This window comes from Mus pahari, chromosome 12 (assembly GCF_900095145.1).
Source record: "Mus pahari chromosome 12, PAHARI_EIJ_v1.1, whole genome shotgun sequence".
Lineage (NCBI taxonomy): Eukaryota > Metazoa > Chordata > Mammalia > Rodentia > Muridae > Mus > Mus pahari.
In genome coordinates this window covers 65793328-65811459 of record NC_034601.1, presented here as the reverse complement: position 1 = coordinate 65811459, position 18132 = coordinate 65793328, and the positions used below count along the sequence as shown (strand labels likewise).

Sequence of the window (18132 nt, the reverse complement as noted above, 5' to 3'; positions counted from 1 at the left end):
TCCCATCCAGATTCCTTCTTCCCTCTACCTGCTGTGATTATGTTGTTCCCCCTTCTAAATGGGTTTGAAGCATCCATACTGTGACATTCCTTCTTGTTTAAGTTTCATATGGTCTCTGATTTGTGGTATTCTGAACCTTTTGGCTATTATCTACCCATCAGTGAGTATATACTATGTATAACTTTTTGGGTCTGGGTTACCTCACTCAGGATGATGTTTTCTAGTTGTATCCATTTGCCTGAAAAAAATCGTGATATCCTTGTTTCTAATAGCTGAGTAGTATTCCATTGTGAAAATGTACCATCTTTTCTGTATCCATTCTTCCACTGAGGTACAACTGGGTTGTTTCCAGCTTCTGGCTATTATAAATAAGGCTGATATAAACATAGTGGAGCACCTTGTGACATGGTAGGGCATCTTTTAGGTATATTCCCAAGAGTGGTATTGCTGGGTCTTCAGGTAGAACTATTTCCAATTTTTTGAGGAACAACCAGATTGATTTCCAAAGTGGTTATACTGGTTTGCAATCCTACCAGTAATAAAGGGATGTACCTCTTTCTCTACATCCTCACAAGTATCTGCTGTCACCTGAGTTTTTTAATCTTAGTCATTCTGATTGGTGTAAGGTAGAATCTCAAGGTAGTTTTGATTTGCCTATCTGTGTGACGAAGAATTTTGGACATTTCTTTAGGTGCTTCATGGCCTTTAGTGATTCCTCAGTTGAGTATTCTCTCTTTAGCTCTGTACCCCATTTTTTAAAATTGGATTATCTAGTTTCCTGGATTCTACCTTCATGAGTTCTCTTCATATTTTGGATATTAGTCCTCTATTGAATGTAGGGTTGGTAAAGATCTTTCGCAATCCATTGGTTGCCTTTTGTCCTCTTGACAGTGTCCTTTGTCTTACACAAGCTTTTTGGATTCATGACATCCCATTTGTCAATTGTTGATCTTAGAGCCTGAGCCATTGGTGTCCATGGCAATTCTTATAAAGAAAAACATTTAATTGGCTGACAGTTTTATAGGTTTATCCATTATCATCATAGTGGGAAGGATGGCAGCCTCCAGGCAGACCTGGTGCTGGAAAAAGACTTGAGAGTTCTACATCTTGATCTGGAAGCACCAAGGAGATTGTCCATGCTGGGTGAAGCTTGAGCATAGGAAAACTCAAAATCCACCCCCAGTGACATAGTTCCCCCAACAAGGCCATGTCTCCTCCAAAAAGGACACACCTTCTAATAGTGTCACCCCCTATGGCTAAACATTCAAACACATATACAGGGGTCAGACCTATTCAAACCACAATAGTGAGGAAAAATTGAATAGGAGTGCAAATCTAGAAGAAGGGATTATATATTTGCCAGTGTTATATTAGATTGCTAGTGAGAGCGCTATAAGGAACAAAAAATATATGGGGTATGTGATGGTTTGTGCATGTTCAGCCCTGTTGGAGTAGGTGTGTCACTGTTGTTGTGGACTTTAGGACTCAAATCCTAGCTGCCTGGAAGCCAGTATTCTACTAGGAGCCTTCAGATGAAGATGGAGAACTCTCAGCTTCTCTTGTACCAAACCTGCCTGGATGCTGCCATGCTCCCACCTTGATGATGCTGGACTGAACCTCTGAACCTATAAGTTAACCCCAATTAAATATTGTCCTTTATAAGACTTGCCTTGGCCATGGTATCTCTGTTCACAGCAGTAAAACCCGAACTAAGACGGGGTTCATTAAGAAATATGAAAAAAGGTCTACAAAACAATAAAATTGTTATTGATCAGAGTAAAAGCAAACAGTATAACAAACACAGATCCCCAAACACAAACAATACGTACTCTTCCTGAGAAATAATGATGAGCCTAATGATGTACCAAGAGAAAAGAAAGCTCTGAGAGAAAACAAACCATAAAACAAGGAAGGCTCTGTTCCCAACATCTGTATCAAGAGGTATTAGCTTCAACAGAAAACCACTTTCAAGAAGTAAAATCAGTTGCAAACTTGTAGAGTTAATCCTAAACTATCAGACAGCATCAATCAATGGCCAGCACCAATAGAAAGGCTAGAGGACTTAGAGAAGCCCACATGAAACCAAACACCATAACTAGGAAGGATATAGACAATCTATATATGTTTATCTTTAATTCTCTATCACCTGTGTAAGTTTTGCCAAGAAATGAAACTGTATGTGCAGTTTATGGACTGTAACATGTAGGGGGATTATGCAGAAAAGCGAGAAGGATAAGGCCAGTGAACTGATTGACTATGAGTTTCATACATTGTAAATGAGGTGATACAGCTTAAGCACTGAATGAAATATGAAAGAGTCATAAGGCTGTTCTGCAGTAACCACTAAGAAACATTGTAGTATATCTATCTGAATCAAATAAATCAAAACAATGAGGAAAATTCAATTAACATAAAACATGGCAAAACACTGGGCAAAGTGAAATAATTATTTGAATATTCAACATACCAAAATGAATATCACATGAGTTGAAAAGTTTTATAATATGTGTATAAAGTTAAGTTAATTTGAGAAGCCTTCAAGAAAGATGGCTACAGCTTTAAATGGCTTCTTGGTGAACTTAATTTAAACATCTGGGAAAGGTGTAATACCAATCTAATGCATATTTTAAATAAAGAAGAAAATTTGCAATCAATTTATGAGAACAATGATGTTCCTATTATTGAACCTAAAGTCAGTACTGGGAATTAAAATAAAAGTATATCTCTCCTGAACTACGTACAAAATCCTCTAAAATGATCAATCAATAGAATTCAGCAATATAAGTGATATTAGCTTAATTACCAGTTGAGAATCATAACAAAATACAAAAATATGTGAGTATTTCTCAAAGCAACAAAATGTTATATTAACAGATTAATAGGAAACATGGGATACTTTAAATAAATGAAGAAAAACCATTTTGAAGGTTTTCCCCTGTTAGTACCTGTACAGGGAAGCGCTTGCCTTGAGTCCTAGCACCATGGAGTCAGAGATAGGTGGATTTCTGAGTTCTATAGTGAGTTCAACATCATCCAGAGCCAAACAGATGCTATCTAAAATAACCAAAACCACATAAACAAGCATAAAAGATAATCTCAAAAGACTATTCTTTATTCATTTATTTAACTGACTTTAGCAATCACATTTAAAGAGGCCAAACTCATTCGATAAACAGAATATAAAATACTTACAGCTAGCATGGCAATGGCCAAAGATTGGCCTTTTTTTCCTGTAAGATTAGTAATAAGAGAAGCATATCTTCCAGTCACACCCACACTAAATACTTTATGGAAGTCCTTCCATTGTGCTTCTTTGTAATATGTAATAAATTAAGATATATGTAAAAGCAAACCTAGTAGAATTAGTAAGTGCATGTATCATCATCATAAGATATAAGCCTGCCATAAAAGTAATTTGGACTAAACTGGAAAATAAACCTGAAAAAACAAAAAAGAAAAATGTAGTTATGGTAGTATCAAGAGTGGAATCCCTCTCCTGGCATGGGAGGGGTCTGGATAGGGGATGGGAATAGGAACCAGAGGGATTAGGTGAGGGGAGGATGGAAGCAGACAGTACTGGGAGAGACAACTGGAATTAGAGTCTAACTCTGGGACAAGCTAGAATCCTAGTGTAATAGAAACTCCCAGGAGATTATGAGGATGACCCTTGCTAAGACTCCTAGTGATGGGGGATACTGAACCTGAGCAAGTCATGTCCTGTAGCCAGGCAAGATTTCCAATGGAGGGATTGGGACACCAACCCAGTCACAAAAAAACACCAACCTACAATTTGTTCTGCCTGAAAAATGTGCTAAGGAAAAGATGGCACAGAACTTGTTAGGGTTAGCTAACAAATGAGCACTTGAGGCCCATGGTGTGCTGTTTTAATTTAATTTTAATATTTTAGGCTTATTTACTACTGCCATAATTACATTATTCTTTTGTTCAGTTTTATTTTCCAATTTAATGCCACCAGGGAGCCTGCATGGGACTGACCTAGACCCTCTGCACATACGTTACAATTATATAGCTCGGTCTTCCTGTGGGACTCTGAACAGTGGGAGCAGAGGCTATCTGACTCTGCTGCTTGCCTTTGAGACTATTTTCTCCTGCTGGGTTATCTAGGAGAGGTACCTAGTGTTATTGCAACTTGATGTACCATGTTTGGTTGATATCCATAGGAGGCCTGCATTTTTCTGTAGATAAAGGAAAACAAGAGTGGATGTGGATGGGGAGAATAAATATAACAATGAAGTAAATACTACCAGGAATAGGAAGCACATAAACAACTGTCCAAAGGCCTCATTTATCAGGCAAATGCATTTAAAAGTAAATTAGATATCATTGTATAGAGTCATTAGATTTCAAAAGTTTGAAAACATCACACTTTTGTGAGGATAAGGAACATCTAAAATTCTTCAGTTCTATTTGCCATGTTAAAGGCCATTGCAGATGCCTTCACATGAATGTGCAATTTCTTATAACGCTAAGCACTTTCTGTGTTACTGGACCAGCTGTAATGGTAATTACAGCTCTTGTTTATCCTTAGTAGCTTAGGAAACTTTAAACTCAACATGGCCACCTGCTTTTATATTTCACAGTGTCCTCCCTGTCTCTTATCTCCCCATCCTGTGGCTGCTCTGACAGACATGGAGTGATAGCTAGATGATTTCATCAATGATCTTTCTCCCCTGAGCTTTTTGGTTTGTTTGTTTGTTTGTTTGTTTGTTAATATGCTTAGTGGTTTAACCACTACTCAAATAATTCCATGGTATCCTGGCAGCACAGTCTTGACCTCCTCAACTCAATGGCATTGGAAAATAGACTGCTGTAATTGCATACCATGAGCAGAACCCACTGAAGTAAGAAAACTTATTGGGGTGTCTGCCTCCACAGGGCAAGTCCACAATGATGGGAAGACACAGTCACAAGCTATGGAAGATCAAGCTGAGCCATCATCTCTGCAACCATGAAAAGTAGCATGAAGGCCAGAAATGTGACAAGGCTATGACTTCTGCAAGCCCACATCCAGTAATATGCTTCCTCTAGGAGAGTCCACCTCCTAGAAGTTCTACAACCTCCCAAACCACAATATGAATAGAGGACCAAGTATTCAAACACCTGAGCCTAAGGAAAATATTTCTTAAATACATTAGCATAGTTGCTTAATGAAAAGGCCTGGCCAGTCCCGGATGACCGACAATTGGAAATTAAATTATTTTTCAGTGAATCACAATTTTTTACTCTCTATTTTGTACGTTTACATCTCTTGAATAGATGGTTCTTGGCTCTCAGTATGGTCTGTTATTCTCCAGTACCTGTCTTTTACTTTCTTCACATACTGAGGTGTTTGAAACTGGAGCTCTCCCAGAAGGATTAGCTATATCAAATTGAGTTCTTTCACCTCCTTGGCTTGGTTGTAGTGTGTGACCTTCATTTCTTACTTCCTTTTACATCCACCACAGGCTGACTCATCCCCTTGGACTGAGATTTGGTGACACTTAAACTACAACTGCATCCGTTTCCCCTGGTCTGCCTTCCAGAACAGGAAAGTTGATGTGGAAATCCCCCAAGCAGGGCTCAGTATTACAGTAGCCAAAGGCAGAGAGCAGTACCTGCAGTCAATCATTCGGTCATTTTGTGCTCAATACTTTTCCTGTCCTTACCAGTAGGTATTCTAATCTTCATTTTCTTCACATACTCATGTTCTGTTTCCTTGTTTCTGAACTTAGAAAGATGGCTGCCCTGCTTTCTAAAAGAATGACGTTTGAGTGCATGGTCCTCTCTTATCCTGGAGGCCACACAAGAGCATAGTTGATCTGTATCTTCTCACTCCCCATGCCTTTTCAGTTCATTTGGCGTTTTTTCACTTTCTTCTATTAGCTTCCTAAGGTTTTCTCTCTCCAAAAGGAAAGACCATTTTTTCCTCTAAGGGTTAAAAAAATGTTTCCATGGTCTTTCTAATAAAAGGCAAGTCTGCACTCACCGTTTATACTTCAGGTGTGAAGTCTTTGTCCCTGGTCACCTTAATATCTTCAACCTTACCACAGTTCGCAGGAAAGCTACTTGGGACTGTGTGCCAAAATCAATATGTTTTTTCCCCTCTTTTTTTTTTTTTTTTTTTCCTCATTTGTGAAGAGCTAAGGTATGGGATGCTGTAATACTTTCTCTCAAAGGCTTATCTTAGTTTTCTTTCTTATTTCCAACATAATATTTTTATTTGAGAAATTTACATTGCAAACCCCAATCCCACTCACTACCCATCTTAACAGGTCTATTCTCCTTCCATCCTCATGACCTCCCCCACAAAACAAAACAAAAAAGCAGAAGAAGAGAAAATGTACACTTTGTGTTGCTAATATACTCACTGGAGCATATATAGACTCCCAGTGGCCAGCCCCTTAAGGAAAATTGTCCTTCCCTACACGCATCCTCAACAGAAGTAATCCAGGTGTGGAGAGTCTCCTTATCACAATGTCTGAGAGTTTTCTTCAATGGCTTCCTGTCTAGACTGTTACTTTGCAAAATGAGGGTTGTCAAAGAACTTCTATGTACCTCTTCAACTTTGACATGGCTTTTGTGCTCCTGGAGTCTTGGATTATAGTGCCAGGCACTGTGTCTCCATTATTTCGTCTTCACATGCTTTGTTATATTTCTTTCATACTGTTCCCTTCTTAGGAGTTGCTGACTAGCTCCAGTACCTTAACTACCTATGCTAGTAACTGCTGCCTAAACACAGTACTGTTCTTCACTCAATGAATAACTCATTTAAATGCAAAAAGAAATTAATTTAATATTCAGAATATATATGTATATACACATATTTCTATATTCACGTACACATATAAGTAAATAATAGAAGCTCAGTAGATTATAAATTGTATTTAACTACAGTGTCTAAGTACCTCAACTACCTACAGCCCATATTGGCAACAGCAGTGTATCCACTTATTAATATATGTGTCTTCATTTTGTATCTTGATTTTCTGATGTCTCTTTGTTGTCTGCATGTCTTATCTCCTTCTGTGAGCCATGCTAATTTCAACTCATTTAGAGCTCTTTGTAATTTACAGACACTCAGTACACACCAGAATCTTCCCCTCACATCTCCCAGCTCTTGTGCCGTAGCTACTTCTCTCTATAATCGCTAATGCAGATGTCCAAGAAATTGCTTCTCTATCGTTTCCCAATTTTTAGTTTTAAATCTTCAGTTCAAAAAAATAAACTCTGTAACTTCCTCCTGTAATAAAATACTGCCCTACTGGCTCTGCTAACTGCACAGGATTAAACTACCAATATTTCATGCACACTGGATCAAATTTGGTCCTATCTATTCATGACATCCACTCTAAATTCTCTCTCTCTCTCTCTCTCTCTCTCTCTCTCTCTCTCTCTCTCTCTCTCTCTCTCGATATTTTATCTATTTACATTTCAAATGTTATCCCCGTTCCCAGTTTCCCCTCCAAAAACCTCGATCTCCTCCCCCTCCTCTCTGCCTCTATGAGGGTACTCCCCACACACTACTCCCAACTCCCCGGCCTGGCATTCCCCTACACTGGGGCATCAAGCATTCACAGGACCAAGGGCCTCTCCTCCCATTGATGCCCATCAAGGCCATCCTCTGCTACATATGAGGCTGGAGTCATGGGTCCCTCCATGTGTACTCTTTGGTTGGTGGTTTAGTCACTGGGAGCTCTGGAGGGTGTGGGTGGTTGATATTGTTGTTTTTCCTATGGGGTTGCAATCTTCAGTTCCTTCAGTCCTTCTCCTACCTCTTCCACTGGTTTCCCTGTGCTCAGTCTGAAGGTTGGCTGCGAGCAAAAGTTTCTAAAACTCTACATAAATTGGTCTAAATTTATCTCAACTCTTCTTCTTTTTTTCTTAACGCACATAGCACCTTTGTTATACAGATTTTGCTGCCCAAAGCCATGAAGCAATGGCTTCTTTAATAGGGTAGACTTCACGTTGCTTACTCTCCCCCATTGCCTGCATCTACAAATACTGTGTGCTATAGTCAAAGGCAAGTCTCAGTCTATCAAGGAACGATCCGCTACACTGTTCTCAGCTTCTCTTTTCCTAGTTACATTTATTGTTCACCATCCCTAGGATTTGCCCAGGGTGTGGTAATGCTATTGCATTCATTTTCTCAACTAAATTGTCAAACTCCTGCTGCCAGGTACATTATTAAATAAAAATATTTATTGACAGATGGGCAGTAGTCTTATACTCTATATTTTAGCACCTGAAATATTATATATTCAGAGTGTTGCCTGGGTGCCAGATGCTATCTTAAATACATTTAATCCTCCCAAACACACTTGGCAGTCGTTGTTATTAAATTCATTTAATAAATGAGAACTGAAGTTCAGAGAGGTTAAATCTCCAAGGTCATATTGCTAATCAAAACCAGATATGTTTGATTGCAAAGCCCTATAATCCTTCCATTATACCTGGAAAATTCCAAACACTTGTGAAATGATTGTTTTGAATGAGAAGACTTTCAGCTGGTTTAATATGATGGCAGGCATTTTTATATAAATTCTCTACTGACTTTGGATTTTCCTTTAAATAATTGTGTTTGTTAGGCCATTTTTCGTGAGTATTAAATTTTATGATTTTTTCTTCCCTCCATTATATGCCACAGGAACATTTGAAGTTCATCATAATTCAAGAATTATTATAGATGTTATTGTTGTTATATGGTAATGAAACCATAACATCAGATGCCTGATACTGAGAAACTGTCAAAATGCACTAGAGAAATTGCATATCATAGTGACAGGCATCAGTATATTAAAACCGAAACATCTGAAAAATCTTCTGTTGTTGGTTGACTGTTGTAAATAAATTGTGAGGTCTTTAGAAACACCTCGTTTTAAATGCAAATACTGCAATGTTTACCTCATAGAGAATGTTATGTGTCATATGTTATATTATAATATATATAAGAGTAACAAATTGAATTAAGCCTCAAAATGTTATGATTCTCTAGATATACTCAGTGAAAATCAGATATAGTCTTTTTATTTTCTGGTGGAAAAATAATCTGAAAATTTTACAGTACAAAAAAAAACGAATAAAAAAGCATTGTAAATGATCAATTAATCTATGAGCACATCGGTCAAAGAAACAGGTTTTGGTTTGGTTTGGTCTTATGGAACTAAAAAAACCTCCTGTCTCAGCCTCTTGGGTGCTGGAATCAGAAGCTTGTTTTGTTTCACGTGGCAAAATTTGCAGTATTTATTTAACACTAATTAGAAACACCATTGAGGGAAGCCTATAACATCAAGCCATGAAGACTAGAAATATTTTTTTCATGCAATTATTAAAGAGAATGTCCCTGAATCAGACTGCAGCAATACATCAGAATGGTATTTAACTCTACCCTGCTGACTGGAAATTGGTGTTTTTCTTGGTTATATTTGGTTGAGTATCTTCCAAGTTTGGTATCTGAATACAGTGACATCAGAGGGTTTAAAAAAAAATAGTATTTGTTTTTTCTTTTTTCTTTTCACTGTTTTTTCTCCAAATATCACTAAATCAGCTTGAAGTGTTCGGCCCTAGCTAAGAATCTGAAGACACTTGCTTGAAAGATGTTCATTTTGTTTGGATGCATCCTAGACCTGAGAGACAGGGCAGGGTCAGTCGGTCTTATACCTGGAGCACTGGGTACCAAGGCACCTCAGAAAACTGCCCATTGTGTTTTGTTTCCAAAATACAAGGGGGACCATCATTTTGGATGCTGGGGAGGGCTTCCTTTCAAAAAGAAGAGAAAGACCCAAGTTGTAAGAAAGAAAACCAACCGCACTGACTAGCAGAATTTGAGGCAAACAAATCCTTTCTCTATGACAATATGGGAAGAAGAAACATGACAGAGTTAACAAAAAGACCCATCTTTCTGTCAGCAGTCTTACTCTCATTCCGCTGAGATCCATTAGCAGCTGTGAAGTGTGAAAATTAGGAGCGAAAGCACAGCAGATATTTTAAGGCTGCGAATGCAGTCAGCTTTCACAATCCCTTATCACATCGCCACTTTCCCCCACCAAACATGTGATCGGCACTTTTTTTTTTCTCCCTTAATGATTGCTCAACAGATTCAAATATTGCCCCAGAAGTCTACGAAGGGAACTGACCTGGCACAGAGTGATAGCATCGGGGGCCTGTTTCCCAGGAGAATCAGCCAAGGGGACAGGGAAGGGAGCAGATGTTTTTGATCAACAGCCACGTTTTAGTGCGCTGCCGTTACTCCCTTCCTAACCACATGCTGTAGGCCGTAATCATGCACTCCCTTCTTTGGCTTTCATAAACACAGCAGCATGTCATACTTCAAAGCCCGTCTTGTTGACACAGCTTGCTTCAGCTGTTCACATAGCAAATTGTTCACCGAAACCAAAGTCACATCAGCTTTTTGCCGAGTGCCTGCAAGAGGCTGTAAAGCCTCTGACGACTGCATTCCAGCGTGTCACGGCATTGGGGGGTCTATACACGTGGCACGGATTCCTTTGCACAAGGTCCTTGCGATGTATGAGGTCTTTCCGCTGCTACATGAGCTAAGACGAAGTCTCCCCACCATTTTGCTAAAGCTTCAGAGCGTCCCATCAAATTCTTCTCATATGTGATACACATATAAACAGCAGAGACACCGGGGATTGTTATGTAGGGTGTGAAACAAGGCCATACTTATTGCTGGCGTCGCTTTGCCTGGCTGCTTTCCATCTATATTTATTTCCACCTGGAAGCCTACACAGCTGATGAACCACAGTTTTGAGTGGCTCTCCCCCAAATCCGGATCAGGTAGATTCACAGCAACAGTGCATGACACGCCTTTAATCCCAGCACTTGGGAGGCAGAGACAGGTGGATTTCTGAGTTCGAGGTCAGCCTGGTCTACAAAGTGGGTTCCAGGATGGCCAGGGCTATACAGAGAAACCCTGTCTCGAAAAACAAAACAAAACAAAACAAAATGACTGCCACTGTGACACATCTTACCCAGCTACGTTCCAATTCTATAGTCTAAACAAATTCCCTTTAAGATTTAGTCCTGTTATCTATAGTGACAGATCTAAAGTATCCAAAGACCCACTTAAGTTTTTAAATCCCATTTTCTCTACGTTAATGCTTGGCAATCAAAGTTAAAATCAGCACAATTGCAATCTTAACGTCTTTCTAAATGATGACAAATACCTTTAAAGACAATCCAGGTGGCTAATTTTCTTTGGTCTTCTAAAGAGAGAATTTTCTCATGAAAAAAAAAAATGGCCAATTTCCCACAATCTGCTCACTTCCTCTATCTCTTCCACTGGGATTAATGAAGTCCAGGATACGATAATATGCATTTCCTGCTTCTTATTTTTGTTTGATCTGCCCAGTCTGCTTTTTCCTACCCAACTGTTTTACATCACAATCAGAATGAAATTTAAAGCAAAATTGTATCACTCCACTCACATGTTTTTGGTATAATTCTCCCAGGCCACCTGAGCATAAATACTTTGCTCTAGCTGTCAAGGTCTTCATGGTTTCCACATCAATGGTTTTACTATGTAACCCTGAGGCTCTAACCCAGTGCCTTCCTGTGCTAGGCAAGTGTTCTACCAGTGAACTATGTCCCCAACCTAAGTTCTTCATATTTCTGTAATTAAAATGGATTCCTCTTAGCTGGATTAGATTTCTCATGAGCATTTTTTGTTTGTTTGTTTCTACTTAGTTAACTCCTCACAACCCCATCACCTGTACAATGTGAATTCTGCTCTTCTTACTCTAACCTTCTTGATTCCAAGAGTCCTTCCCAACCCAGTTTCACACCTCATAAGGCTACTTTCTTTGGGCTCCTCCAAGTGCTCTCAGCTTAACTCCAGATGTGTCGGTAGTTCACAGATACTACACACCGGCAAAAGTGAGTGTGACTTCCTCCCTCCCGTGAAAGGAAGAGAGGGAGAGTAACAGAGTTGGAAATACTAGCAGTATACAAAAAAAGGAATAAAGTAGAAGTTGTCATTTAGAACTAATCCAAAGTCAGAGAGTCACACGTGAGTGTGACAGAAGACGGTCTCAGAAAACGTCCGCTGTCAGCAGACAGACTGGAAAGCATGGAATACCAGCAAGGAGAAAGAGGCTGGGAGCTACTCCTAAGTGTCCAATCAGAAGAGGCTTTCTGCTACTTCCTAGAAGTTCTTCAGAACTTATCACCTGCTTGATTGCTTAAGAAATCTCTGCTAATGCTAAATGCTGGCAAGGATGTCGCAAAAGGGAGTCTGGTGGCAGTATATGATGAGGTGTCCACTAGTTCTGCAAGTATGGAGATATGTCTTAGTCGGGGTTTCTATTCCTGCACAAACATCATGACCAAGAAGCAAGTTGGGGAGGAAAGGGTTTATTCAGCTTACATTTCCCCATTGCTGTTCATCACTGAAAGAAGTCAGGACTGGAACTCAAGCAGGTCAGGGAGCAGGAGCTTATGCAGAGGCCATGGAAGGATGTTCTTTACTGGCTTGATTCCCCTGGCTTGCTCAGCCTGCTCTCTTATAAACCCAAGACTACCAGCCCAGAGATGGCACCACCCACAAGGGGACCTCCCCCTTGATCACTAATTGAGAAAATGTCTTGCAGCTGAATCTTGTGGAGGCATTTCCCCAACTGAAGCTCCTTTCTCTGTGATAACTCCAGCCTGTGTCAAGTTGACACAAAACTAGCCAGTACACTATGGATACGTTTTTTTGTTGGTATTCCGTCTGGACTCTATCCCCAACAGATACCTGGCAACAGCTAGGTATGTTCCTCCACACAGTTACCCGGCAACATGCAGGTAGAGCTAGCTCTATAAAAGAGGCTGCTTGCCCTCTCCTTATGCTCTTATGCTCTTGCCTCTCCCTTACATCTTGCCTCCTTTGTCTTCCCCTCTTTCTGCACATGGTCATAGCTGGCCTCCAGTTCTCTACTCTCTCACTCTCTCTTAACTCCCCTCCCCATGCCCTAAATAAACTCCATTCTATACTATAATGGCGTGTGTCTGGTCCCTCTGAGGGAAGGGATGTCTTGGCATTGGCCTGCTGAAGCACCCTCTTCCCCCATACCCTGATTTTTTTTAGCTCTTTCTCTTTTTATGATCACAACATTTTTCTGTATGCATCTTGGATTGAGAATGATGGTTTCGGTATATTCTACATTAGATTTTTTTAAAGCTTGATGAGGTGTTTCCCTTTTGGAAATAAAAATTCCCCTTGCAGCAATCTAAAGGGTGGTTTCTTAGCTAACCTTACATATTTCAATATTGATAGCAATATCTTAATTCTAGAAGTCCCATTTAGAGTCTTCAGCCCTATATACATAAGTAATTGTGCTATCTGTGAGTAGACAATATTGTGATTGGTCCTTTCCAGGCTGATGATCTGCATTTTCTTTGGTTACCTTATTATGTTGTCTAGAGCTTCCAATGTGGTAATGAGGACTCAGGGGGAGCAGGCATTCCCATCTTTCCCTCCATCTTAGGTGTAGAGAAATCTAACTCCTAGGATCTTTTAGAGAACTTTCTTGTCAAGCTTAAGTCTGATGTTTTTGTGCTAGTTGCAGTACAGGTCAGTGTTGGAAAAGATTTTTGGCAAATGCTTTTGACATTTCTTAAAATAATTCTATTCATAAGGTTTCTTCCTTTGCTTTGTCCTTTATCCTTCTTTCCATTCATCTATGCATCCATGTGTCCATGCATCCATGCATCCATCCATGTGTCCATGCATCCATGCATCCATCCATGCATCCATGTGTCCATGCATGCATCCATGCATGCATCCATGCATCCATCCATGCATCCATCCATCCGTGGATCCAAGCATCCATCCATCCATTCATCCTTCCATCTATCCACCTATCTTTTCCTCCTTTCTTTCCTTCTTCCTTTCTTCCTTTCTTTAGTCTTCAGTTCCCCACCAAGATTGTGCTTTGTTGCTCTACTGTATTTGAACTCATAGGCTCAAACCCAGTGAGCTTTCCCATCCAGCTTTCAAATTATCAGACACTGCAGGTCTATCTTAACACACTGTGTTAATGTTAGTTTAGTACTGGGGATATCTAAATAAAATGTAATTTTCATTTTTTTTTGCAGTGTTCTTCAAATCCAAAATTTCATGCATACTAGACAAATAATATACCGCTGAGCTGCTTGCTCAGTTCATATGGTCTTTTTTTTTTTTTTTCCTTCTTCTTAATATGCTGCTAAATCGAGTGCTCTACTTTGTTGGAAACTTTTGGTCTATGTTAAGGAGTCACAAAAGCAGATGAGAAGGTAAATTTCACCTCCAAGGTTGCATTAGGGCTGGGTTACTTTCCCAGCCGTACTTGGGGTTCGAATCACAGGATACATTTGTTTGTTCTAAAAGGGAACTTGGGTATGGGTGACTGTAGCTTGATCTGTTCAAGTCCACATCATCCAGGGCTGCTAAAACAGCAGTATCTTCTAAGTTCTATGGCCTAACAGGAATTAGCTGATGCAGGGAGAGGGGGTGGCTTATTGAGATGTAAATAAATATTAAAGAATATACAAACACATTTGTGGGTACCAGGGACAAATGCCATTGCATGAATTATTTTGAAACCTAAACATATGGCAATATAATTAGGAGCTAAAACTTAGAAAGAATAAATAATGAGACCAGAACCCTCACAATTTTCACTACAGAAAGCTGCCCTTTTTATTCCTTTATGTAAATACTAAGCAAGAGTAGGGTAGCTTATGAACGTGGTTTGTGTGTGTGTGTGTGTGTGTGTGTGTGTCTGAGTATGTTTACCAAATGTCAAGTTTACTGACACTTTAATTTGGAACTTACTAACCTCCAATCTATATGAAATATTGTCTATTGTTTATGTAAACAATTCAAACTCCTGGCACATTTTCTAGTCCTGTCTCAAAGAGGCTATGTTAAAACGGGAGGAGAAAGACCAACCAACAACCCAAATCACCATGGCCAAATTAATTAAATCAAGTATTTAATTAAAGCAGGGCTTTAAAAAAAAAAAAAAACAGTCATGCACACTGCCTTCTTCTAAGGCAGGGTTTGAGATATCAGCATTGGATGCAAAGATGACAAAGGTTTTATAGCTCAGAGGTAGGGGGCTCCCAAATGGGGGATTTGGAGGGCAAAATAGAATTGCACCAGCAGAACACAATCAGAACAAGTTAGTCATAACCACCTTCTGAAAGAAAGGTATGACTGCAAGGTGGTTTTAACAACAGGTTTTGTTTTGTTTTGTTTTTTACAGTGATAGCAAATTGATTTATTTAGTACTGTTTCCGTTCCATATCATCAGGATAGCAAATTGATTTATTTAGTACTGTTTCCATTCCATATCATCAGGAGGGTTGATTTCAACTTTCCTTTTACCTACATCAGACCAGTTGGTGCTCAAGACTGTACCACCAGACTCCATAAATGACTTGTTCATGGCACGTTTCACTTCATCGGAGCTGTCTGAGTAGATCTGTTGTAACAACTTGTTTAAAGCTGCATTGCCCTCCAGCTTCTCGTTCTTTTCTCCTTCTTTGATTTCGCCAACCAATTTATCCCAGTTCCGGGTATGGTGAGATGAGGACGGATACATGTTCTTTACATCTGCTATGACTGTTTCGGTGTGGGCTCATCTCCTTGTCCCTCTAGTTTTTCCCATCTCACTGCCTCTGGCTTTTTCATTTTAATTTCAATCTTTGTTGAAAGTACTTTAAATGTACTCTGTTCTGGTATTATCGGGTGAAGCAGCCTCAGTTTCAAACTGTAGTCCTCTCCGGAAGGAATGTTCACCAAAGCAGACAACTCTTTTTCCGAAAATTCCACATGTACATCATTCTTCTGACCATTCTTGATCATAACAGGGAGTCAGTAATAACAAGGTAGCCAGAGCAACCCTTTTGAAACAAAGGGAGGGTTGCCAGGTGATTTTAACTTTTTGAAACAAAGGCTTGGTTTCCATTCCTGGAGCAGGATACACAGATTCACTTGTAGGTAAGGTTACTGGTGTAGCATAGCTCAATCCATGAGAAACAAAAAATTAATCGTAAAAGGAAAGGAAGTTACTTTGTCTTTACGGTAGAATGACTTTTAAGTCTAAAATGAAGACAGGCTCATTCTTCAACGAAAAGTGTTCTCCTTCAGCGTTTTGGAGGAATTTTAGAAAATTGATATTTGTTTGGTTGAATGTGACAGTGAAATAATCAGGTCCTTTGGAGAAATATTTTTATTGCAGACTTATTCTTTGAATATCTTAATTGACTGTTTAGATGTTTTATTTCATATTAATGCAGTATTCCCACTTTTCTTAGAGTTTATTCATTTCTTCTGCATGCAGTTCTGTGAGAACAGTTGCAATGCTTCCATTTTCACTTACAGTTTTTCTTAACTCTCCTCTATTTTTCTTAGTTCATCTAAATGCGTTCCAGTTTGTTTTCTTTTTTTCTTTTCTTCTTTTTATTTTTCTTAGATATTTTTTATTTACATTTCAAATGTTATCTCTTTCCTTGTTTCTCCTCCAACCCCCCTGCCCTATCCCCCCTCCCCCTCCTCACCAGCCCACCAACTCCTGCTTCCCTGTCCTGGCATTCCCCTACACTGGGGCATCTAGCCTTCTCAGGAGCAAGGCCATCTCCTCCTATTGATGTCCAACAAGGCCATTCTCTACTACATATGTGGCTTGAGCCATGAGTCCCTCCATGTGTACTCTTTGGCTGGTGGTTTAGTTCCTGAGATCTCTGGGGGTACTGGTTGCTTCATATTGTTGTTCCTCCTATGAGGCTGCAAACCCCTTCAGCTCCTTGGGTCCTTTCTCTAGCTCCCCCATTGGGGACCCTGTGCTCAGTCCATTGGTTGACTGTGAGCATCCACTTCTGTACTTGTCAGGCACTGGTAGAGCCCCTCAGGAGACAGCTATAGCAAGCTCCTATCAGTAAGCTCTTGTTGGCCTCCACAATAATGTCTGGGTTTGCACCCTCTGTGCTCAGGTCCTACCAGGGAAGAGCTGGTCTCCAGGTTGTTTTCTTATTTGAAAATGGTGACTTCATTTCATTCTTCTTTTCTACTGTTTTAACAGACTCAAGCTCCTGTATTTCTTCTTTGGTTATCAGTCTTCCATTCTGCTAATTTCAGGTTTAGTTTGTTAATTAATTCTCTGGCTATTTTTGGCATAAGTAATCTCATTTATAATAAGACCAAAAATAAAATAAAACATTTACATATAAATTTATTCATGGAAATAAAATATCTATATAGTGTAATATATAAAAAAAGTGAGAATGAAACAAATGAGGACTCCAAGAATAGAAAATATCATTTTGGATAGATTAAAGAAAAAAATATACCATTTATATAATCTATAGAGTAAAAATAATCCCTACTAAGATGACAATAGTATTTTTAATTTCACATTCAAAAAGATCCCAAACTATCAAAGCAACACGAACAAAACAAAATCTGGAAATTTCATAGTTTCTGATTTTATAGTAGAAGAAAGAACAAAAATGGTCACATATTGTGTCATATGACACCATGATAATCAGGTAGTCAAATGGGACAAATGGTCAGTCTAGAATCGATTAAAAGTTGTTTCATCTTTTTGCAGGGTGCCAAAACCCCACAGTGGGAATAAAACAATCTCTTTAGAAAGTAGCGTTGAAAACTTTAACTTTCATATACACTTAAAATGATATTTCCTGGGCTGGAGAGATGGCTCAGCAGTTAAGAGCACTGACTGCTCTTCCAAAGGTCCTGATTTCAAATCCCAGCAACCATATGGTGGCTCACAACCACCTGTAACAAGATCTGACATCCTCTTATGGAGTGTTTGAACACAGCTACAGTGTACTTACATATAATTAATAAATAAAAATCTTTTAAAAAGTTTTAAAATCCAGTTTCCAATCCAAGGATTAGATATTGGTTGCCTTAATCTTTGGGTTAACCTGGGCTTCATGGTGTATTTTAAAACATCGCAGGATATAGAGTAAAACCCTGTCTTGAAAAAAAAAAAAAGCATAAAGGAAGGAAAGTTTTAAAAGATCCTGTGATTTTCACCTCTCCAAACCTATGACTTTACCAAAACTATGAGCATTACATCCATAGAAAATAAAACCAGTATTTAGAAGTACCTGTACTTCATG

General features: G+C 39.2%; 1 pseudogene; it reads right to left on the bottom strand.

Annotated features, from left to right (window-relative positions):
* Window positions 1–15303: 15303 nt before the first annotated feature.
* LOC110330070 lies at window positions 15304–15850 on the bottom strand (annotated as a pseudogene).
* Between the last annotated feature and the right edge of the window lie 2282 nt (window positions 15851–18132).